A 26536-nucleotide genomic window follows, 5' to 3' on the forward strand; every position below is an offset into this window, starting at 1 on the left:
TTTTATTAATATTAAATCACTTGCACTCTAACCGACTCCAGCAGAAGTGATCAGTCACTGTACTGTTAGAGCACTCACACAGCCTGCTTAGTGTTTCTGTCCATTTCCAATAGACACACTGAGAGGAAGAAGTGGTCTGAATCTGGTCAGGGCTTGATTTAAACTACAGTAAATGGAGGATGCAGTTTATGTGGTGTGGGAGAGCAGGATACAGCTAGCTTCATTCCCAGGACAGCTCTTTGCTTACTGTTTTCACCAGCTGGATAACATGCAGTCGGTGTGTGTCGCACGTACAGTACACCGTGCTTTCTGTTACACTCATATTTTATAACAAAAGCAGATTATTTTTTCAGCTGTCTGGAAGCTAAGACTGGGCCAGCTGGCTACAGGTGCTAAGCCGCACTGTGACATTTTGCTTGGGCTTTTCTGTCAGTTATACCATATAGACAAAAGTATTGGGACACCTGTTTTTCTTTGTACAACAAAAGAAGCTGATTCTGTTTTTGTTGGAGTAAAGGTTACTGTCTCTACTCTCCAGGGAAACCTCTACACTAGGTTTTAAAGCATTGCCCTGAGGATATTACTACATTCAGCAACAAGAACTCATCCCCTCACTTCTCAACTCATCCCAAATGTAATGGGTTCAATTAATGGTTCATGTTTATCTGCTCCAAAGAGTACTATTCTATAGGCAGTACTTCTCTAAAAGGTCTAGACATACAAACAGCTCACTGATACTAGACATGTTGCTAGAACCTGCATTGGTTTAAAGTAAATGAGCACAAATCACAATTAATTCATTAATTTCTATTGTATATCTTAATTGCAAATAGTGCAGAAAGTTGACGGACACAAAACAACTTTTTATAACTTTATAACCACTGTATTTGTCAAATGAAGGAACACATAAGGAATCATGTAGTAAATTAAAAGTGTTAAACAAACCAAAATACTCTGTGAAGAAGCATTTAGGCTGGTAATTAACTTATCCTGTACAACAGACGAAACTCTTGCTCTTCCTTATCTAGGGCGGTCCTGATGAGGGCCAGTTTCATCATTTATCAACATTTTGGTGGTCTATGCGACTACACTTGAGAAGTTCTTGAAATGTTTTGGATTGACTGACATTCGTTTCTTAAAGTATTTTTTTTTTCTTTACTTAGTTGAGTAGTTCTTGAGATAATATGAATTAGAACATTACTCAAATAGGGCTATTCACTGTATACCTGTAACTCTACCTCTTCACTACTTTACAACTGATGCTCTCAAACATTAACATTAAGAGGCAAGAAATTCAAGTAATTAACTCTTGACGAGTTCAGCACAGCTGTTAACTGAAAGCCTGAATTCCAGGTGATTCTACCTCACAAAGCTGACTGAGAAAATCCAGCCAAGATGAACAAAACTGTCATCTAAGCAAAAGGTGCTAATAGAAGAATCTAAACTATAAACATATTCTGTTTTTTTAAAGATGATTTGTTTTGGATGATTTTATTGTTAATCTACAATGCAGAACATTTTCAAATATTGAAAAAAAAAAACAACATTTAAGGTGTGTCCAAACATGCACTGTATCTGGATTGTATCCTGATAAGATATGAACCACATACATACAGTTTATTTATAGCATTTTTAGTTGTACTGGGAGGTGCTTTTAATTGGTGAATGCATATTTTCTATAAATAAAATAAAATACTAATATTCCCTCTTTATTCACTTCATTTCTAAGCTGTATTACTCAGGTAAAGCAGTGATGGTGTACCATCACCTACAGCCCACTGAGATTACATTGAAACTGTGAACTTCATTCAAAAATAGACTCAAAATCTCATCTCAGATTCTCATTTCTCGATTTTCTACATAATGAGTCACTGCATATGCTTGACGTTAGCCTGACCCGACCACCCTGCTCGTGACATGCTTTCACTTTTTTTTTCCATGTGCCACTGGGAGACATTTTATCCCACACACTTCTGAGATTTCACACTTTTTCCAATTACCATCCTCCCCTGAGCTGTGAGGGGAAAGCCGGTTGATAATTACAGCGAGAATCTCCAATACAGCCAACGGAAACTGAAACAAACAATAACAGCCAATCCAGTCATTCTGAAACTCTGACTGGAAACGGCAGCAGCACAAAGAGCCTGAAACAGCAGCTGCAGCAGCAACAACGCTGGAGATTAGGGATGCACTGAATATTTGGCAACCGAAATTATTTGTTTGAAAGAAAAAGCTTTTTTTTTGTTGTTTTAATAATAATATATACCAAACAATGACCATTTCAGTGTTTTCTCCAACACCCAGAGCTCACAGCACTGTTGAACACAGAGAACGGAATGAGGGACAGAGCCGCCAAGGAGAGCCGACAAACGGCAGCTTTAAAATGCTGAGTTCCTAACTTGTGATTATTGATGGTTAGAAAAGACTTTTTCCCAAAAATGTAAGAAATACACCTTAAAAGACTTTTATTTGTCCCTCACACACATCATACATGACGTAGATGGTTTAAAACAACCCAAGATGAACTGAAGATGATGCAAAATAACAAAAAGGTGTTGTTTTTGGCTTCAGTAATTCAATGTACAGTGGGACATTCGTGCACAAACGGCCCAAAGTGACCCCAAAATATCCAAAAAAGGTGTCAAAATTGTTGAACTTTAAACATGCACACTGGCAAGGACCATCCGTGCACGCCTGTATCTGTAGTGCTTACTTCACTCCTGAAGATTAACGCAACTATGGGATGTGGAAAGCCGGTGTTGTGCTGAATTTAGCACCCCCGCCAGGAAAAGCACCCTCTCTCGAGTTATAGATTAGTGAAATGAGAGGTATTCAAGTTTATTTGGTTAAAATAAACAAACAATAATCAGCAGATTGTCTCAGCTTTCAATTGAAGCAACATAGCGCATTCTCCCGAGAGGGGGTGCTTTTTCTGGCGGGGATGCTGAATTCAGCACAATGACTGGATCTTAAAACTGGCACTTTTCCAACAATATGGGCATGTAAAGAAGTTAAGGAGAAGTATTCAAAAGCCTACGTGGTCATGGAAGTGTTTTCCACCAGTTGGCATTTTTCTGGAATTTCTGTAGCAACAGTTTTTCCGTCCATTTTAATTGAATTTATCGATTTTATAGTACATTAAATATGTGGTTTTCATTTAAATTCACGTTTACATTTTTAGAAGCTAAAATAATGTGAAATCTAAATAGGTCTTTTAGGTGGTGCTTAGCTTTTAAGTTCATTTTTACATTCTAGTTAGACAAATTAACTACAAAAATAATAATAACTTAACGCAAGCAGATTCACTTATCACATTTCTCAGTTTAGTACTGTATTTTTCAGCTAAAAGATAGGATAGGGCTAGGATACTAAAGTTATCTGAGCTAAATCATCCTTAACAAGCCATGTTTTTTTAACATAAGACTGAATTTAACATTCTACGACTTGATTATCACTGCTGAGGTACATTTATGACTGGAATAGCGCTGCTGAAATAAATTCAGGATTAGAATATCACTGCTGAGGTAAATGTTTTCTTGTGATTTGTTGGTTTGTCTGCTAGGATATAAAAAAAGTTAAGTAAGCTAAGTTAAACTGTAATTCTGCATTTTCTTTGAAAAACGCTGAATATTTAATTAATGGAATGTAAAAAAAACAAAAAAACAAACAAAAAAAAACGATAAATGTTCAGTTTCCGGCCTTCAGTCAAACGTTAATTTTGTTTCTCTTTCGGCCAAAAATGTTCATTTTGGAGCATCTGTACTAAAGGGCAAGCGTTTGAAGATGGTCAGACCAGCTTTACTGTAATACAGGCCTTCAGGGAACACTGAGTACCCCCTACTATGGGTTGCCAGTGGTTATCCGAGCCAAGTAGCTGCCATCCTGCAGCAGCACTGACCTGCATATTTTAGTTTTGTAGTGTTTTATCTACTCCAGCCCAGCCGTTTCACTTCACCTGAGGACAGACTCACTAATGAGCTGATTTAGTTGAATCAGGGTTGAGTTAGAGCAGGGAAAACACTAATACATGCAGGATATGTATAGTACCAGTCAAAAGTTTGGATACACCTTCTCTTTTTTTATTTATTTAAATTTATTTTGTAGTGGTGTAGATTAATATTAAAGATATGGAAACAAATAATGAACATATATGTAATTACGTAGTAAACAGTAGGGGTTTCACGATTCTCGAAATCCTCGATTTTATTTCCGATTTTAGGGTCACGATTCGATTCAATTCTTGATTTTCTTTTTTCTTTTTCTTTTTTTTACAGCAGAGAGGCCTATGCCAGTTTTAGATTAGTCTATGGTCAGTCATTGGTTTGATTCATCAAATTTACATTATCTTATTTCAAAAGGTGGGCTTGATATAAGTGATGCAAAGTGATTCAAGTGATCTGTAATACACCACATTAATACACTGCACTAATGGTCAAATTTAAATAATTTATTAAGATATATATGTAATGCCATCTAGTGGCTTTTTTTGGTAGCAGCAGTGTGCACTATTAAAACAGCAATGTGCAACATAACAAAATAAATAATAATAAAAAAATACAGGAACAGTCATGTACAAAATAATAGAACAATTAGAGCCTTAACAAACTGAACTCTATCCTACTATAACAGTTAAACATAAAAATAAGATTCTGTCCCTGAGAATGACAAGTTTTAAAAAACTTAAATGTTTTCAAGTAAAAAAGTGTTTGTCCTTCACCTGACCCAATCCCCTGATCTAAACCTGATGAACTGAGGTGGTGATTTGAGGTGATTTAATTGGGATGAGCTGGAGCTTCACAGCGTGAAGAAAAAGCAGCAGCTATTCTTCAGCACCTCCAGGAACTCCTTCCTTCAAGACGCTGAGAAAACTATTCCAGGTGACTCTAGCTCATGAAGACACTGAGATTAAAATCTTACCAAGAGTGTTCAGATCTGTCCTCAAATATAAATGTGATACTTCCATAGAAGAATCTAAAGTATAAAACATAACATTGTCTTCAGTATTAAATTTACAATGTAAAAAATCATAAAAAGAAAGAAAACACACTGAATGAGAAGAAGTGTGTCCAAACTTTTGACAGGTACTCTATATGCAGGGTATATTCCAGGTCTGGGTTTGGCTACTCTTGACCCTAAACAATCCATTCGGGAAAGAGGTCATCACTGCAGAGCAGCAGAACAGAACAGCCCCCTGTTAGAGGTGATGCACTGCTGAGAGCTGCTGCATGGATAGGTGTAAATCACTAAGCAGATGGCATAATACACTGATCAGACATAACATTAACACCACTGATAGCTGACGTGAAAACACTAATTAACAACATGAAGCATAAATACAGCTCTGATAAAAATAAAGAGACCACTTAAAACTGAAGAGTTTTTTTTTTATTTTTACCACATTAAACACCTCTGGAATATAATTAAGAGGAAGATGGATGATCACAAGCCATCAAACCAAACTGAACTGCTTGCATTTTTGCACCAGGAGTGGCATAAAGTTCCAAAGTATCCAAAAGCAGTGTGTAAGACTGGTGGAGGAGAACTCGCCAAGATGCATGAAAACTGTGATTAAAAACAGAGTTATTCCACCAAATATTGATTTCTGAACTCTCAAATCTTTGTGAATATGAACTTGTTTTTTTGCATTATTTGTGGTCTGAAAGCTCTGTATCTTTTTTGTTATTTCAACCATTTCTCATTTTCTGCAAATAAATGCTTTAAATGCATATTTTTATTTGGAATAACAACGTTTATTTTACTCAAACATACACCTATAAATAGTAAAATCAGATAAACTGATTCAGAAACTGAAGTGGTCTAATATTTTTTCCAGAGCGGTATCTAATAATCTGTATCTAATCATTCCTGAATTATTAGTTTTCAAAACGTAAATAATTACAAAACAACCAATGAGAGCTCTCCCAAGTACTGAAGGTCACATAATCAGCCAATGAGAGGCTGACAGCTCAATACCACAGGGGGACCACTTCCACCTAAAACTTCTTAAAAGTCCTTCTGAAATTCACAAACACGGTTAGTCATCAATTTTGCAACCAAAACTGTGTTTGTGAATTTCATACATCTTGGCATCAGCTGTCAGAGCCCTGAGAGAGCACAACTGACCTTGCTCTCTCTGGTTGGGTACAGTAGATAGCGCTCTTTCCCCTCATCACTCCTAGGGCGATGTGGATTAGCACAAGGCATCTGTGAGCTGATGTATCAGAACCGAGTCGCTGCACTTTCCTCCGAGCACGCTGTGATGCTACTCAGCAATAAAAAAGCTAAAAAAGAGGCGGAGTCTGACTTCACATGTATCAGAGGAGGCGTGTGCTAGTCTTCACCCTCCTGGTGTCGTGGCATCACTAGTGATAGGGGATATACAGCTGAGTAGCAGCTGAACGGGTGGGACAATTGACCAGATAAATTGGAAAGAAAAATAGAAATAAATCTTTAAAAAAATGTATGAAACATGATAAAATATCTAAAACATGCTAGTTTATTTTTCTTAATTACTTAATGGAACCTAACGAGTAATACTGAGGTCAGGTAAAATGATGATGAGGTCATATTCATGTATTGTACAGTGAGTATAAAATGTATTGTAACTGAGTGTGAAGAACCAGTAAACTGGTAAAGAACCTACAAGGTTCTTTCTGTTACAAACATGGTTCTTTATAGAACCAATAATGCATTTTTTTCTACAGCATCACTCAAATAACCATTTGCAGCACACTTATTTATTAAAGTGTACTTCCAGCTCAGAGAGGGGAAAAGGGCACTGGAGGACAAGTTCACTTCAGGACAAGTTCAATTTAGGACAAGGGCTGATACTCTCGTCCCAAACCAATGAGGGAGTGTCCTCTCTGAAAGATCACTACTGGCAGGTCAAATAAGAGTAGAGCATAAGCCCTATCTGGACAGGATTCGTTTTTTAGGGGGTCCTGTGGTAATTTTCTCTTTTATGGGGGGTCCTCTGTAATTTTATTCCCGTCTGGAACGACCATGTACATGTTTTTCTTCCTCAGACATCCTCTGAGAAAATTACCGGCTGAATTATCTACTGTTTTTTGCTGAACTCTGTGGTCCTCCGGTAATTTTAGTCCCGTCCGGATTCAAATCTTTGAGTTTCGTTTCCTCGCATTTAATAAAATAGCTATTTGTCCACTGCCATGCACCGTAATTACACTTTTGGCGTGCGTTACGACAGCACAACATGTTCACAGGTTGCTATGTGGCTGCTATGGTATCCCAATTGGTTGTATTTACATTATTAAATGGTTACCAGGTGGTTGCTTCTGATGGTTATTATATGGTGTTGCTAAGTGGTTGCAAGCTGGGTGCTATATGGGTGTTGCAAGGTGGTCGGAGTAGAGTTACTACTAAGTGGCCGCTACTATGTTGCTAGGTGGTTGCTAAGGCATCCCAAGTGGTTTATATGGTCACTGTCCAATGAAAAACAAGTATATACTTTTTTGTCGATTTTTAGATTACTACATAATTTCAACAAACCAACTGTCCCTTACGCTGTCAATTTTTTTTGATGAATGGACCAATAGAATTTCTCCAAAATTACCTAAAGTAATGAAAACAGTTTTACATTGACTTCCATTGAAAGTTAAGAAGGTTTTATCTCTCTCCTGTAAAGTTGATGTTTTGGAGATATTGTTTTTTTTTATTGGATAGTGACAATATTATGTTGCTATATAAAGTGGTTACTAGGTGTTGCGAGAGTGTTGCCAGGTGGTAATATGGTGTTGCTTAGTGGGTGTTACAAGGCACCAATTTGCTTATTCATTGCTAAGTGACTGATACATGGTTGCTTTGGTGTTGCTAAGTGATTGCTAGATGGGTGGATGGTATGGTATCAGAGATGGTTAATATGGTGTATCAGGTGGACACTATAGACCATTAAAGTTCCACTATCCTGACACTGGAAGGGTACGCAAACCTGTGCAGCCCGTTTATTCCTATAGAAAAAAAAACACAAACTGTGTATTTGATCGTAAATAATAATAATAATAATAATAATTTTATTTATATAGCACCTTTCATACATAAGATGTAGCTCAAAGTGCTTTTCAATATAAGATCAATATACAAGATAATTACCTGAGGTACATTACAACAAGGTAAACAAAATAATAGGAAAAGTGAATACCAAAAAAGAAAAAGTAGAAAAATAAAAATAATTTATCAGCAAAACATAGAAACAATAAATATAAAATATAATTTATAAAGCTAGTAGAAAGCGAGGGTGTATAGATGTGTTTTAAGCTGTTTTTTAAATTGTGTAATATCTGGTGACTGTCGAATGCTGCATACCAGCCAAAATCACACAATCCAATTTGTGGTGGTTCAATATTTCGAAAAGCAATTACATTACAAATGAAAAGAAATCAAAAAGGCATATACTCATTTAAAACATGTGCTAGGTTCTACAGAAGTCTGAACTTTTCCTTGGTGCTAGAGCTCGATTAGCAGTGGGTAACGTTTGTTTATTTGAGCTCAAGCTGTTACAGCCTTCAGCTGGGAGCTTCTGAGTATGGGCAGCTAAAAAGAAAGCAAGGAACCAGCCAATTTGGCAACTTTGTACTTCAATAGCTGCACAAAAAGAACAGAAAAGGATATTAAACACACTGCTGAACTGCTTTTGATTTGTGCTGAATTCTTTCTATGAGTTCTGTGTAGCACCTAAGAAGTGTATTCTGAGTCAGTTTTAAAAGGTATCAAAAGCAGGATTTTTTCCATGAAAATGAAGAACCATTGAACCAGGTAAATAACTATTCAGGCATTCGAATGGTTCTTTGAGTGTTCATGGTTTTATATTCACATACCAATGCAGATATCATAAAAATAATTGATTGATTAATCAGTTATTCACTGTACGAGGCTCAGTGATGAACTCTCAAGGGGGTATCTGGTTAGTGTTCTTTGTACTTGACTATTGTAAGTCACTTTGGACAAAAGAGTCTGCCAAATGTAATGTAATGTAATGTAATGTTAGTGTTCTAATACACACTGTACTAGGCTGAGTGATGGACTCTGGAGTGGGGTATCTGGATAGTGCTCTGATACTCACTGTACTGGGCTGCATAATGTAACCCTAGCAGGGTAACGTATCTGGTTAGTGTTTTGATACCTACTGTACTGGGTTAAGTGGTGAACGCTTAAGAAGGATATGTGGTTAGTATTTTGTTATTCACTGTACTAGACTGAGTGACGGGACTCTTGAGAGGGGATCTGGTTAGTATTCTGATGCTCACTGTACTAGACTGAGTGACAGGACTCTTGAGAGGGGAATCTGGTTAGTGTTGTGACATTTACTGTACTGGGTTGAGAGATGTACTCTTGAGAGGGGTATCCAATTAACTAGATTTTGTAGCATATCTGTGGAGCTGTGGGGATTTGATTGCATTCAGTGAAAGAGCATTAGTAAGATCAGAATGTTGGATCTTCACCACTCCACCTTTGGAGCCCTATTATTTCAGAGAACACAGTGTCACTGATGGTGGGCCTTTACTAGATTACAGAATAAAGAGTTTGTTCTATTTTAAACTATACATTCCCTCCAAAAATCATCTCACATATGGAGAGTGGGACAATACAGCAGTGTGACTGTTGCTTAACTGTTGGGGAGGTTCTATCAGTGTGCTTTCTGGATAGATCTCTAAATCATTTCCCACGGGTGGGCTTTTCTGCTTAAAAGCGAAGAAAAAGAACCAATTTTATTCAAGGTGTAAACTAATGAGGGTAAATTTCAGGTTTCAAACAAGTCTCCAGCTGCTTCCACACTCTTTATGGACTGACATTAAAGCCACACACTGCTTCAGAAACACACACACACACTACAGTAGGAAGAGAGTGGGAAAGGAGAGGCTGTTCTGTAAGACACCACAGCGGAGGAACACACCCTGAGGTGGAACCCTAAAAGCCCTATACCGCTCAGCTGCTGTGGACTGTGAGACTGGCCTTTATCTGGCCTGACCTCATGGCCTTGTGTGCGGCCAATGAAACTGGGACAAGTGGTGTTATCTTCTGCAGCGGGAGCAGCCAGCGCTGAGCTGCAGGAGCCAACCTCGTGGCCTACAGACCTTCAGATTTATACAGTCTTTGGCTATATATAAATTAAAATTGCTCTATTAAATGAATGGGGGAGTTATTATGGGAGTGAATAAACAGATCACACATGGTGAGCTCTGTATGGTAGAGTACTCTTAAAGTTCAAGTGCATGCTTACCTGATGAAGACGAGGAAGTTTAAGGTGCTTTTAAAAGGCAGGTATTGGTTGGCTACACATTGGTATCTTCTGATTTTCAGCCAAAATATGCTTTCAGTGGCTAGGCAATGTTTTTTTATTATTTATTTAGCCTATCCTGTGAGCAAGGCCCAATCCCATTTCACCCCTTGGCCCTACCACTTACCCCTGTCTAGATTCTTGTTAGGCTAGAAGGGTAGGTTAGGGTAAGGGATAGGGCTCGTTAGCCCGCTCATACAGAGATTTTTCAGATGCACACTTCAAACCGAGGGTTATGAGAATCACTGGTAGGATAAAGCAGAACAAGTGAGCAAAGAATTTTCCTTGTTAAAAGTGATGATTAGCACCATATTACCAGTTTAATGTGTAGTTTCAATGATTTATGGCTGAATTAATTCAGATCGCTAGTAGTTTGTCTCAGTAGCAAGCTAGCTAACTCTCCCGTTCCACCTTAAATGGTGCCACAGACGGCAGGTGCTGCAGCAGAACAGAAAAAATAAATAAAATAAAAGCTAATCAAAGCTAATTTCAGCTTCCCATCACAGAGGAATTAAGGAATGGACAGTAATAATTATTTCTGCACCATCTCCCCCCTTTCTGAAGTTATACAATAAACTCTAAACTTAAATAGTTAACCAGCAGCAGCTAGCTTACTGAACTTTAGCAGTCCTGATGACGTATAGGGTGCTTAAAGGGTTGTCCCAATTCTTAAGGGGAGGATTTCACCGAAGGGTAAGTGGTAAGGCCAAGGAGTGAAAGGGGATTGGGCCAAAGTCATATTTAAAAATCATATTTAAAAGTTAAAAGATTGCAGCATTAGATGAAACTGAACAGAGCTTGACTTAGCTTGACTTTTCTGAACTCATATATTAGCAGATGTGAAAATAACACATCTCATGGAGGAAAGAGATGTAATAAAGACATTTAATAATACTAACTAGATAACCCCCTACAGCACATCTACTGTCAGGAAATATAAGTTTTTATTTTGTAATTTATTTTCTAATTGTCTTTATCCCACTTTCTCACAAATGTTCAAGGCCAATTACCCAACCCACTCATTAGAACTCCCCCTATCACTAGTAATGCCCAGTAACACCAAAAGGGTAAAGGCTAGTGCATGCCTCCTCTGATACATGTTAAGTCAAACTCCGCCCTTTTTTCAAACTGCCGAGTAGCATCATAGCACACTCAGAGGAAAGTGCAGCGTCTCGGTTCTGTTACATCAGCTCACAGACGCCTTGTGGTTAGCTAAAGAGAGCAAGGCCAATTGTGCTCTTTCATGTCTCTGGCAGCTGATGGCAAGCTACATGAACGGGATTCGAACGAGCAATCTCTAGATCATGATCCACATTTTTAACCACTCTTAAAAAACGCAATTTTCTGGGCAAGCTGAGAGATACAGAACTGTCACTTAAAGTGTGGACTGAATTGGTCGAGTAACACTACAGAATGTTACACTAATATAATAATCTTAATCTTCAAATATGCATGTTAATAACTCTCATTACTGCACTGATTGTCAGAATAACTGGTGACTAATATAATCAGTGGTGACAGCTCCTCTTACGTACTGAAAGTATTTGGGCCAGTGAAGTTAGACGGGAAGCCCAGATTGGATCAAACCGCTAATTCTGCCATTCATTTCTAATGCGTGGGAACAATAGGCGCACAGGTTAATCTTCTTACACTATTGCTGAATAAATGACTGTGAAGCGAGGGCACAGGTTACTTCCATACACTGATCAGCCTGTGTTTACCCACCTTCTCTCCAGGGGCTTTCAGGACCCAGCTCATTGTCTCCTGTAAATTATATATAAAACTCTAATTCTCTTGTTTGATAGAGCTGTTTTATAATAATACCTATAGCAGTTCAGTCATGACTGGGCTTAGCGCTAGCTCTCTCACTGTTCAGAGGAGAGTAGTGGACTGCAGCCTGCTGCTAACACCAGCTAGCACTGCCGGAGCAGCATTAGCATTTGCCATTAACAGAGCTTAGTTGTAGCTCTTTCACCGTTCAGAGAAGAGTATTATCAGCCTGTAGCCTGCTGGTAACACCAGCTAGCACTGCTGGAGCAGCATTAGCGTTGCCATAATATTGCTAAGTGCTAGTTCTTTCGCCTTTCAGATGTGAGTACATCGGACTGTAGTCTGCAGCTAACCCCAGCTAGCACAACTGGAGCAGCATTAGCATTAGCCACTAATCGTGCTAAGCGCTAGCTCTTTTAGAGGTGTTCAGAGGTGAGTATATCAGACTGTAGCCTCTGTGTTTACGGTGTTAAAACAAGCTACTCAGGATGAACTGAGCTGATATTGCCCTGGTTTATCGTAACACTGAGTGTAGCCCTGACAGGAGGCATTAGCCGCTAAAGCTAATGCCGTGCCTTAGTGGAAATCTGGAAATCTAAGCTTACTGTAAATAAACAGAAGCACTTTACTCAACAAAATAAACAGTTTTCAGGAGAGAAATCTGTGTAGATTAACATCCAGCACACCCAGCGGTGACCCTGCTGAATTAGAAGGAAAACATGGCAACACCCCTGTTCCTTACTAGTGTCACAAAATGCGCCTTATAATCCAGTGCACCTTATGTATGAAAATAGCCTAGAAAACAGACTTTATTGATAGTGCACCTTATAATCCGGTGCGCTTTATAATGTGAAAAATACGGATTAAAGCTTGGATAAAGGTGGGCATATCTGAAGTGAACCCATAAGCTGAGGAGCCCCTGTGAGCAGGGTGGGGCGGCCGGTCTCGGCTTCTTCCTGACCGGAGTGAGAGATTTTTGGAGGAGGCGTTCTGGCTCTACGTTCGCTCTGGTTGGCAGACAGAGAACTCCAAACTACGATTCTGGCAACACACTGTACAGCAAATATCTCACACCCGGGGGAGGGAGGGAAGGAGAGAGAGAGAGATAACCAGAGAGAGAAGGAGAAAGAGAAAAACAAAAGACGACGAAGAAGAAGAAGCTGAGGAAACAAACAAACAAACAGTCGTACAGTTCATTAATGGTTTTTACATAGCGCCAGATCCTCGTGCAGCCTTTAGATTAGACTAAAAGCTCCAGGATAAAGGTTTATTCTCTGTTAGAAATGAAAAATAATGGTGTGACAGAGGATTATAGACTTAAAGTCTCATTTACAGATCTTTACAAACGATATATGTATTATCTGCGAGAAATTCGAGAAAGTTATAAGCCCTATTTCCAAATATTTACTAAAATAATCTTTAGGAAAGCTAAAAAAAAAGTACATGTTGGCAAATATATATATATATATACAAAAATGAAGGTTTGAAAGTATTATATGGGCATACTGTTTAAAAAAAAAGTGGAATGTTTTACGCTCCACAAAGATTTTTTAAACTGTATCAGTCTCATTCACACAAATGAACTGAAACAATATTTACGAAAGCTTAAACCAAAAGCATATTCTTTATTGAAAATATTAAAAATTAAGGTTTAAAAGTGATTTATGTACACCCTCCTCGTTAAACACACACGGACACTCTGCAGAGCGCAAACCTGACTTTTACCTCAACAACAAACAGAATAAAGAATAAAATAATATTGCTGTTCCCTTAAATGAGCTGCTGGTGTATCTTCACAGCGTGAACGCGCAGGTCAGTATCCTCTGCTGAAACGCACAAAGAGCCATGCTGTTAAAATATCAATGCACCAACGTCAGAGCACACCTGCCTCGTACACGTATACTTGTTTTTTATTGGACAGCGAATAAGTCTTTCCTTTAGAGAAATTACAGATAAAGCCAGAGAGAGATGAGTACCGTTTCCTACACCTTGAGAAAACTGGTAGAGGAAGAGTCAGGTCTGGCTGACCCACATGGCAACAACACGTTTAGCTCTGCTTAACACTGGACTAAGTCTCAGTTACAGCAGTGAAGTGAAGTGAATAATCCTGAAGTCTGATAAAGGTAAAGTGATAAAAATTAATAAAGTTAAGCTAAGATAATAAAATGAAAGCTATTATTATTATCAAGTCTTGGTATGTTGTTCTGTTATGATGTTTTTAGAATAGACAAAGGTTTACTTATACATCAATTTTGTCTCTACTTATTGTTTGAACCTGTTATGCTATATATATATATATATATAGTGGGTCCTATCACCCACCCCTAACATAGAGGTTATTTAAAAGTTATGAGTCTTATTCACACAAAAAAAAGCTTTTTCTTTAGGACACCACAAGTAGGCCTAGCTCTTCTATGGAGTGGCTCCAAAGAATGCTCTTTGGCAGCTTTGTTTTTGAGTGTGTAGCTGTGTCTCCATGCTATTTACACTTCAGTTTAAGATATACGACGCAGAGCGTGGCATGTAAACACCTCCTCCCAGTCCTACACTCGCAATAAGACTTACAGTCTGTTGGGGTTACTCTAGATGACACATTGCAGGAATATTAGCAAGTCGTGTTTAAAAGATTCCTATTTAAGATCTACCAGAAAGGCCTCTGTGCCCACCTACTCCAGACTGCGCTGGAGTTTCGTACATGTCCTTTTCAGTACCCTTTCGCTAATTGCTTCAGGACCACCCAATGCCAAGCACAGGCCAGCAAGAGATAATTATGAGCACTGAAAAACATGGCCAGTGGGTTTGGTGGGCCGCTCCAGCGCAGGGCACGCTCGGTAATGGCTGGGAGTCTTGGAGAAGTAAAGTTTATGTGCTACACATGACTTGCACTTTCTGGCAGACCAGCCCCACTTGCACAATCATCCTGAAAAGCTCTGCAGTATGTAAACAACGGAATTATGCAAGCTGGCAATTCAAACGAGATACAGATGAATGCACGTCTTCATGCTGGAACAGAAATCTGACCCCCACAGCCCTCCAGAAGAAAAGAAAAAGAAAGCTGCTTCAATACAAATAACACAAAGGATATACAGTCCGAGCACTAAAGGCCAAAAGCACCATGTGCACATTTCTCTCTCTTCGCATAAAGACTCGTGATAAAAGTCATTTTAAAACAGGGACGGGAGATTCATATATTTCTACTTACAACCATGTGCTCAAATCTAGGCCATTAACCTAGAAAGAAAGTTCATTAGACATTCCAAAACACAGGCACAGACAGAATTGAGATTTAGACACTCAATACTTAAAGTTCAAGATCCATATAGAAAGATGTAGCCTGGTCTTAAAGGACTCATATTATCAGTGCTGGAACAAAATATCAATATTAAAATATACTGCGATATACAGTATCATTTTATTTGCAATACATGGCATATATGGATACATGGCATCAAGTATCCGCACAGGCACTCTAAACTCTGTAAGATTACACCCATCTCCCACACATATTGCCTTTAATGTTTCATTCCTCCATGTGGTGGCGCTAATCAAATGAATAGGTAAAACTTGTGGTAAAGAATATTGGTTGTTAAATTCTGCCCTAATTTAATAACGTTCTAATCCATATCATGGCAAGATCTACTCAACTAAATAAAGGAAACAAACTATGAAAGTACCTTCAAGTGCATTCACAAAGACCATCAAAAACTATGACAAAACTGGCACTCATCAGGGCCACACCAAGAAAGGAAGAGCAAGAGTAAGAGCAAGCAGAATATGTTAATCAAAGTTATCAGCCTCAGAAAGCCCAAGTTAACAGTGACAGCTAAAAGTTGCTCAAAAAGCTAAAAAACTTTTATCAACCAAAATTAAGGAATACAAAGGAATATAAATTTTGGCCATATAATCCAGTTCTAATACCTCTGCATGAAATGTTGTTTTTGTGACATCACAAAAATTGAGGCCTTACCACATAGCTCCTCCCATTCACTGACACTTCACAGTATAAGACATGTTTCAGCCATTTACCATATTTTTTGCACTATAAAAAGTGCGCTGGATTATAAGGCGCATTATGCGACACTAGTAAGGAACAGGGGTGTCGCCAGCAGGTCTCCTCACTGGGTTGTGGTGGAAGGAGCTAACTAAGTTAAGTAAAATTAAGCTAAGTAAACAAAATTGTAATTCTTAAAAATAAAAATCAAACAAGCACTGGATGTTTCTCTCCTGAAAACTGTTTATTTGGGTGAGTTAAGCACTTCTGTTCATTTATAGTAAGCTTAGCGGCTAATGCTAATACTGCTTTAGCCTCAGTGCTGGAGAAACTGAAACTTCTTTACAGCGCTGTACTTTTGCGGAGTGGCTTTACTGCTGCTTACAACCTGACTTAGTAGAAATATTAGGATTATAAGGCACACTGACATTTTTGGGAAAATTAAAGGATTTTAATTGCGCCTTATAGTGCGAAACTTATATATTAACCTTAAATGAACAGCAAGAACAGCAAATCATTTGACTTGAAGAAATTTGAGAGTGAGGACAAAGAGATTGGGACAGTGGTGATGTAAAATGGACTGGATGGATTATGACTGCTCTTGATACGTAAGCTCAAGCAACTGTAATGATATATTACAAGAAATATGTAGAATATGGGCCCTGTAAAACTAACACTCTGCACTTTAACCTCACCATCGCTTTGATCACTTGTTATCATGAGCCAAGACAGCATAAAACCATATCACTGTCCAGTTCTTTACAGCCGGCGTCCAACAACTGACCACAGAAAATGGCTGCATTTGATTTGTCTCACATGTACTTCATGCCTCCACTGGGTTTAAAAAATTGCTCAAGTGTCAATCCAATCATTATGGCCATTCATCCAGTCAGGAAAACCCTGGAATACTGAGGCTGGCTTTCTTCTTTCATAGTACAACCAGTACTCATTCACCAGCAGATAAAGGCAGCTGTACATTACTGAACATTGTGTACAGCGCTACAGAGACGGGAGCGACCACCTTCCGCTGAAACGTGAAGCATTATTCCCTACTTAGAAAGGAAATGAACACTCAACTTGTGACATTTTGGTTAAGTGGAGTATTGAAGGACACTTGAATGCAATAGAAGCAACTGAATTCATTAACCGGTGAAAGAAAACCAACCTTCCTGCTCACAATTACAATCAAAACCTTTTTAGACCATTTTGATGTCATGTCTATTCGACTTCCACGCACAATAACGACTGGTGTGGAGCGCTGAAGGTTTGTTGGGTCTTTGAAGGCCGATGAAACAGGTCAGAGGGTCAAGTACACTGAAATGAAAGACTACAGAGGATGACTGGGTTGTAAATGTTGAACTGTAACAATTAAGTGTAGTAGTAAAAAATACTGATCTTAAACTGACATACCGTGACTCAAATCAAAGGATGGATGGCCTTAGCCAGTCTATTCATGATGGAATTAACACCATGGCCAGCTCAAGCTGGTTTACTGGCTTACTGGCTTAGTTCTTGACTAGCATGCTTTTGTTTGAATCTGGTGGTTGAGCTGTTCTTCAAGCATGATCACTCGGTATAACCAAACAAGACAGCCAGTATGATCAATAAAGGGTGGGAAAATATATTAATATTGCAATATTATCAATACATAGTGTCAATTAACAAAGGTTTTTTACTAAAAAATAGGCCCTCTGAACTCTCAGATTAGGACTCACTCCCTAATCTGATTTACTAAAGTTACTGCTTCATTACTCCACATGGTGGTGCTATAATCAAATGAACAGGGTAAACCTGCGGTAAAAATTATTGGTTGTTAATTTTTGTAAAACTCTGTGACACCAATAAATCCATAATTCCTGATATTTGGTTATTTATGAGTATTTTATCCTCTTCAGTAACACTGATGCTGTGAAATATCATAGAGAATTGCCTTGCGATATATCGAGTATCACTGAATCACTGTATTGTTATACCATTGTTGTTGTGGACAATGTACTGTACTGTGATAATACTGTATTGAGAGATGCCCTGTAATTCCCACCCCTAATGACCAAGCATGATAATGCTCATTGAACAGCATTACTAACAGGAACAAACTGGTTGATCATCATGACCAGCATCGCCAAGCTAGTCAACTAAGACTGCCATATTGCTGATATAGGCAGCTACTCTCTATAGATAGACACATTTATATTGTCTTTGAAAAAGAAATACATATTCATTAACTTAAAAATCAGCTAGCTAGTCCACCAAGACTGCTATATAGATCATATAGCCAAGTACTTACTTTAGATAGAGAAAGAAATACAGACAGACAGATAAGGAAAGAAACAGAAATAGTCTTTGAAAAGAACTCAAAGTCAGAGAAGCTAATACAAAGTCAAAGAAGCTAATACAGCCCTATTAAAAAAAAGCAATATTTCTGTATTGTGTAGCTATGTTGTTATATTATATTATTATGTATAGATAATATAGCCAGTTAACCAAATGTTTTCCGAATAGTGTGGCTACAGTTGTTAATACAAAACAAAATACATATTCATTACCTTAAAAGTCAGCTAGCTTGCACACAAGACTACCATATATAGATAATATAGCCAGCTACCCACTTAGATAGATGTAGATATGTAGTTGTTTTAAAGATGTTAGTGCAGTTATGTACTTATATATCCCTCTAGCAATGTTTCTGTGTTGTGTAACTGTGCTGTTATATTATTTTATTATATAAATAATATGACAGACCGATTTATACTGTCTTTGAAAAGGAAAGAAAAGAAGCTAATATAGCCCTAATTAAAACAAAAAAATAGATATAATAGCTATTTTAAAGATGTTTAGATGTTCAGCTAGCTAGTTCACCAAGACCTAGTTAGAGATAGATAGATAGATAGATAGATAGATAGATAGATAGATAGATAGATAGATAGATAGATAGATAGATAGATAGATAGATAGATAGATAGATAGATAGATTTGTTTGTGCAGTTATGTACTTATATATCCCTCTAGCAATGTTTTTGTGTAACTATGTTGTTATATTATTTTATTATATATAGATAATATAGCCAGCTAACGCTAGTTACGTATGTAACTGTGGTTATGTGAATAGTGGATGACCGCCAGGGCGGTGCTTTAATGTGAATGTATCACTGCCGTGCCCACGGCGAACCGAGAGTAGTATACCAACGAAGTCACTCACGTGACACAGCGTGTGACGCATGAAGGGGTATAATACCCCCTGGCACTCGCTGCTCCTCCTCAAGTCCTGGTTCTTCTCGCAATCAGAGTGACCAAGAACCCTGGTGGTCATCCACTATTCACATAACCACAGTTACATACGTAACTAGCGTTATGTTTCATAGTTCTTGGCCAGCTGTGAGCCAGGGCATCCTGGCCCAACGGGCTGTACAGCGCTGTCTCCGAAAACCAGAGAGGGCAGTGTGTTGTGTCCAGTGAGGCAAACAGGTCCACCTGGGCTTCTCCGAACCGTTCCCACACCAGCTGCACTACACCTGTGTGCAGTCTCCATTGCCCTGGGTGGAGGGAATGGCGAGATAGTGCATCCGCCGTGACATTGGTGGTGCCCGTCACATGAGATGCTCTTAGAGACAACACTCTGGGGTGAACCCACGTCCAGAGCTCCTGTGCAAGTGCCGGTAGCCTGCGGGACCTCGTTCCGCGGAAGTGATTCACGTGATAAACTGCTGAGATATTGTCTGATCTCACTAAGACATGTCTGCCGCGGAGCACCGGGAGAAAATGTCTCAGAGCGAGCGCTATCGCTCATAACTCCAGGATGTTGATGTGGTCCCGTGCTTGCCGCCTGGACCAAGTTCCTTGTACAGCTCTGTGGTTCCAAATGGCCCCCCAACCGGTGGCTGAAGCGTCTGTAGTGATCACTTCTCTGCGAGAAAGGAATCCATCGTCACCCCTGACAGCAGGAAGGGTGTAGATTTCCAGACATCGAGGGCAGTCAAACATTCGCTGGAAATGCGAACGAGTGTGCGCCTGTGCCATACAGCGTCCAGCCTTAAGCTGATGAGCCACATCTGGAACGGTCGGATGTGGAGCTTTCCCAACGCGACAACCTGTGCAGCAGCTGTGAGAAGTCCCTGCAGTCTCAAAAGCCTCAAGTATTGCACCTTGGTGCCTCATCTGAGGCTGTGAATAGCCGATAATATATCCACGGCGCGGGCTGGAGGTAGAGTGGCCAGCATATGACGCGAATCCAAGACCATGCCTAAGAAGGTTATTTTCTGAGTTAGAGTCAAAGCACTCTTGTTCCAGTTCACCGTGAGCCCCTGCGCCTGCGTGTGCTGCAGCAATCTGAGTGTGTCTGTGTGAGCCCTCTGCTCCGAGGGGGCACACAGCAGCCAATCGTCGAGATATGGTAAAATCTTTAGCCCCTGGGCCATGAGGGGGGATAAGGCTGCCTGCATACATCTTGTGAACACTCTTGGTGCCAGTGAAAGGCCGAACGGCAGAACTCTGAACTGAAACATTTTGTTTTGAAAAGCAAACCTTAGAAAACGTCTGTGTTCTGGAACAACTGGAACGTGAAAATAAGCATCCTTGAGGTCCACCAGGGTAAACCACTCTGCTTCGGAGACCGCGTGAAGAACAGCCGCGGTGTGTAACATCCGAAATGGGAGAACCTTCAGAAACCTGTTCAACCGACGGAGATCCAAGATCGGCCTCAAACCGCCGTCTTTCTTTGGAACAACGAAATAAATTGAATAGAACCCCTCGGGGTGAACTTGAGGGTCTACCAACTCTATAGCCCCTCTGGTCAGGAGAGAACTGATTTCCCGCGAGAGGCTTGCAGCCCGGACGGGATCCCGAACTTTGGTCACCGTAGGGCGAGAGCATAATGGTGGCCGGCGACGAAATTGCAGTCTGTAACCCTCTGTCATGATGCTCAGGGCCCACGGGTCTGAGACCGTCTTTTCCCAATAAGCTAGATGTGATGGCGAGAGCAACAGTGTCACCGGCCGTAACACGTCAGCGGCGGTCAGTCGCAGCAGCTGTGCGCGGCTTGGGAGGATGGGAGTGTCGCCTAGGCGCTCTCTGCGGAGCCGCGGGGCCTGCGGGACGCGACGGCGGAGCTGCGGCGCTGAAGCGCCTCTCTCGATCGTGCCCTCGAGCTCGCTGCAGCGGGCGACGAAAACTCTGCGGTTGCCCGGCACTATGTAGCTTCCGAGCCTCCGTCAGGGAGGAGCACCGCTCCAGGGCTTCCTTGGCTGCTGGCCCGAAGAGAAACCCGGGCTTGAGAGGCACAGACTGTAGCGTGGCTCGACACGGTTCGGGCAGGGAAGACTGGGCTAGCCACACCTGGCGTCGAGCATGCAGGCTCGTAGCTACGAGCCGGCCAGCATCGTGGGTCATATAGCCCACGGTCAAGAGGGCCAAGTTCAGGAGCTCCTCTGAGCTATGTGAATCCTCCGTGGATGCGGGGGAATTCTGCAGCGCGATGAGCAGAATGCAGAGAGAATTCAGCAGTCTCCCTATCCGCGTCGCTGAGTTGTGCATCTTGACAACCAGCTCGTCCGTGCGCGTACACTCCGTGCTTGGGCAGCGAGGCTCTGGCCGAAGCACTTCGTCTGGCGAAACCACCATGGAAGCAACACAGGGGTCGATCGCGGGCATGGAGGCCAACCCATAGTCAGCCGCTCCGGCCATGGATGCTAGCATGCGCGCCGTTTCCGTCGGTCAACATGCTTTTTCACTCCTAAAGGCAGCCGAGAATTCGGACACGAAATCCTGACATGGCGGCACCGCGAAATCTCCTGCCTCTAGGCGCTTGAACAGCGTGTTAGAGCGTACACTCCCCGCTGCTGGTGTGTCCAGGCCAAGCCTGGCCAATGCTAACTTAATGCTAACTTATTGGAGGAAACTATTAAGTTAGCATTGGCCAGGCTTGGCCTGGACACACCAGCAGCGGGGAGTGTACACTCACGTGACACAGCGTGTGACGCATGAAGGGGTATAATACCCCCTGGCACTCGCAGCTCCTCCTCTTTCTCTTCTCGCCCAGAACCGATTGAGTGCAGCTCGTTCAGAGCTTCAGTTTTTCCGACCTCTAGAGCTGTTTTTCTTCATCTTCATCTTCTCTTGGATTATTGGTGCTCCAAGCTTCGAGTCTCTGTGCTTTTCTCGTCGAGGCTCAGCACGGTGAGTACACTCCATGGTAGCTCGAGCTTAGCTTCGGTACCTCTTAAGCTATCTCTGCCTTAGCTGTCTGGTGCTCAGTACACCGAGTTCACGCTAGCGTGCAGCGTAGCGCTCGACACTTGAGGCTAGCCAGTGGCTAGCGGCCACTGTGGGCGTTTTTTTCAGCGCTTTTCCCGGAGCCGCGGCCTGGCTAGCGCAGCGATGCTATCTCCGATCGGCTGCATGCAATGCCCGGCCATCCTGGAGCCCTATGACGGACACCGGCTGTGCCCTTCTTGCCTGGGCTTGGACCATCTGCGCGAAGCGCTCTTTGATCCGTGCATCGGCTGCGCTATGATCCCCATGGCTACCCGCCACGAGCGGCTAGAAGGCCTGGAGGCGCGAAGTGAGGCCTCCCTCCCCGCAGCAGCACCCAAAGCTTGCGGAAAAAGGAGCGCGGATTGCTCGTTAGAGCCACCACGGAAAAAGAAAAGCTATGGAGCGCTTTCTAACCGTGTGGACTCAGTGGTTTCGGAATTACACCAGCTAAAGAGCCTGATCTTAGCTATGAACAGCCAGACAGAGAACCGAGCGGACAAGACCCCCTCGGCTGAATTGATAGAGGCTGCTTCACCAAGGCGGGAGGCTGATTTTGACATCCTGTCCACAGCTGCCTCCAACGCGGATTTCACGCAGGGATCAGCTCTCGAGCATGAGATGGAGCTTGGGTCTTTTCCGACCAACAGCTCTCCTGTACCTCCACTCTCCATGTCTTCAGGCGAAGCCAGGGGAAGTGAGGACCCACCCTCCGCAGCTTCTCGCAGGGCTTCGGTGGAGGAAACTATTAAGTTAGCATTGGCCAGGCTTGGCCTGGACACACCAGCAGTGGGGAGTGTACGCTCACGTGACACAGCGTGTGACGCATGAAGGGGTATAATACCCCCTGGCACTCGCAGCTCCTCCTCTTTCTCTTCTCGCCCAGAATCGATTGAGTGCAGCTCGTTCAGAGCTTCAGTTTTTCCGACCTCTAGAGCTGTTTTTCTTCATCTTCTCTTGGATTATTAAGAGTGACTTCGTTGGTATACTACTCTCGGTTCGCCGTGGGCACGGCAGTGATACATTCACATTAAAGCACCGCCCTGGCGGTCAGGAACTATGAAACATAACCACTTTAGATGGATGGATGGATGGATGGATGGATGGATGGATGGATATGCAGCTATTTTAAAAATGTTTAGATGTGCATTCATTTAAAAGTCAGCTATCTATATAGCTATATATAGCTATATAGATAGACACATAGATAGATAGATACATAGATAGATACATAGATAGACACGTAGATAGATACGTAGATAGATACGTAGATAGATAGCTAGATATACATTTATATTATCTAAAAAAGAAATATATATTAATGAACTTAAATATAGCTAGTCCACCAAGACAGATATATAGACAAACAGACAGACCGATTTATACTGTCTTTGAAAAGGAAAGAAAAGAAGCTAATATAGCCCTAATTAAAACAAAAAATAGATATAATAGCTATTTTAAAAATGTTTAGATGTTCAGCTAGCTAGTTCACCAAGACCAAGATAGATAGATAGATAGATAGATAGATCTATAGATTAGTCTTTGAAAAAGAAAAAAGGTGGGACATTACATTAACTAGGCTAATAACGCCATATTTTCAATACAAAAAGCTGCTAAAACTGTAAAGCATACATATTTTAAAGATGTTTGTGCAGTTATGTACTTATATATCCCTCTAGCAATGTTTCTGGATAGTGTCACTTGTTAGCTAACTATGTGTTACGTGTTTCTGATGTTGCCTACTGTGTGAAATATATCTCCAGCTCTCCACTTCTTCTTCTGAAGGCCTGAACTTAAACAGAACAACATGACAACAACATAAAAGTCCTGGGGGAGATGTTGCCAGGTAAACACAGTCAGCTCGACGCCAAACAGCCCTGAAAACGGAGCTCCGAAGCCCCCAAAAAGCAGGCAGGCGGACGGGGAGGCGGGCGAGAGCAGGACGGCTAGTTAGCTTAGCCAGCGGAACACCATAGGAAGTGTACTGGAGAGCTAACGCTGCGTTAGCCGGCGAGCTAACTTAGCTAACTAACCTAACTAAACAGCGGCAGCAGCTCGTGCCCCTGTAACGCTAACCAGCACACACACACACACCTCCCTCAACACAGCACCGGGGGCGGGCGGACCAGCCACTTCTCCCGGCTTTAAAGTTTATTTTCGCGGCTGTTTTGGGTCTTAATAAGAGCGTGTACGGTAGGAGGACCCCCGTGCACAGCTTACAAACCATTAAAAGTCGTTTGTAAGCTCGGAAAGTGAGTAGAAATGACTATAAATCGCAGATAAAAGCGCTGCCAGCGTTAGTAGCTCCTGCCTACTAAGTGAAACCGGACGCTGAACTTAACCCAAGCCGTGGAAGACAAACACAGGTAAACACAGATGAGTTAGATAATTAAACGCTTACCTGCTCATAAAAACCCACTCCGTCTCTCTCCAGGAAAGCTCGAGATTACGATTAAGCCCCGATAACAGCGCTAACGAGCCTCGTTCCCCTCCAAAAAACCCGCTGCTGTTTCAGGAACGGGCGGCAGCAGGAGCGGCAGCGGCGCCCCATAAAGCACAATTTGTAATCCTAAAGATTTCTGGCGGATCCTAAAGACGAGCGTAGTGGAGGAAAAAATAAAAAAGCAAGTGGCTGTGCGACGAAAAAGCCCACATGATCTGGTACGTCAGCATATATTTTCATACGACACCAAAAATATTTTCATTCAATGCATTAAAAGGAGCAGCAGCAGGACGAGCCCATGCGCGTGGACCAGTAGCAGCGCAGCACGCGCAGCACGACCAGCAGACGGGGAGTAAACACCCATAATAACAATAATAACAACAACAATAACAATAATAATAATACTCGCATAATAACGCGTACAATAGACATAGGTTAAAGGTACAATAGCTAAATAGATTGACTTTATGGTACACGTATAATAATAATAATAATAATAATAATAATAATAATAATAATAATAATAATAATAATAATAATGTAATTTAAAGTACATGTATAATAATAATGTTAAACAAAATGAATATTGCTCAGCAATATAAATCATATAATAAATATAAACAAAAACAGCACAGGCAGCACGACCAGCAAAAGAGGAGGAAGCAGTAATAACAACCATAACAATAATAACTATGACAATAATACTCGCATAATAATGCATACAATAGACATAGGTTAAAGGTACATTAGCTAAGTAGTTTTACTTTAAGATACATGTATAATAACAATAATAATAATAATAATAATAATAATAATAATAATAATGTACTTTAAAGTACATGTATAATAATAATGTTAATAAAAATGAATATTGCTCAGCAATATAAATCATATAATAATATAAATAAAACAGCACAGGCAGCACGACCAGTGAAAGAGGGGGAAGCAGCCATAACAACGATAATAAAAATAATAACTATGACAATAATACTCGCATAATAACAGGTACAATAGACATAGGTTAAAGGTACAGTAGCTAAGTAGTTTAGGTGACTTCAATATACAAGTATAATAATAATGTTGAAGAAAATGAATATTACTCAACAATATAAATCAATTAATCTGACATATCTCATATATTTTACATCCTGTGCAAATTACGTTGTGATGCTGATTGCTATCTTACACCCCTTTAAATAACAAGGGTGCTTGTGATTATATCACAGCACAGGCAGCACGACCACGAAAAGAGGAGTAAACAGCCATATTAACAATACTAATTATAACAATAATACTCACATAATAATGTGTAAAATAGACATAGGTTAAGGGTACAGTAGCTAAGTAGTTTGACATTAAAATTCATGTATAATAATAACAATAATAACTACAAGAATACTAATAACATAACACATACATTAAACATATATACACATATGTACATTAAAGGTACAGTAGCTTGGTAGTTTGTATTTAAAATACATGTATTATAATAAGATGTTAAACAAATTGAATATTATTCAGCAATATGAATCAGTTAATCTTATATATCTCATATATCTTAGACCCTGTGCAAATCACATTGTGATGCTTATTGCTATCTTACACACCGCCAACAGCCTGTTTTCAAGACTTGCACCTGTATTGTTTAAATAGCAAGGGTGCTTCTGAAATATATCATAGCACAGTATATTATAGCAATGTATTATAATAACAACAGTAATCACAACAATAATACTCATAATAACACTTATAACGATGCGTAAGATAAACATAGGTTAAAGGTACATTA

General features: G+C 40.5%; 1 protein-coding gene across 1 annotated transcript in view; it reads right to left on the reverse strand.

Annotated features, from left to right (window-relative positions):
- LOC103045063 (zinc fingers and homeoboxes protein 2) overlaps positions 1 to 25074 on the reverse strand; it is a 73759-nt gene extending 48685 nt beyond the window's left edge. Inside the window, exon 1 of the mRNA XM_022671982.2 lies at positions 24703 to 25074. The gene's annotated coding sequence lies outside the window, so the exon portion shown is untranslated. The remainder of the gene's footprint in view (positions 1 to 24702) is intronic.
- Positions 25075 to 26536: the final 1462 nt, after the last annotated feature.

This window comes from Astyanax mexicanus, chromosome 2 (genome assembly GCF_023375975.1).
Source record: "Astyanax mexicanus isolate ESR-SI-001 chromosome 2, AstMex3_surface, whole genome shotgun sequence".
NCBI classification, from domain to species: Eukaryota; Metazoa; Chordata; class Actinopteri; order Characiformes; family Acestrorhamphidae; genus Astyanax; species Astyanax mexicanus.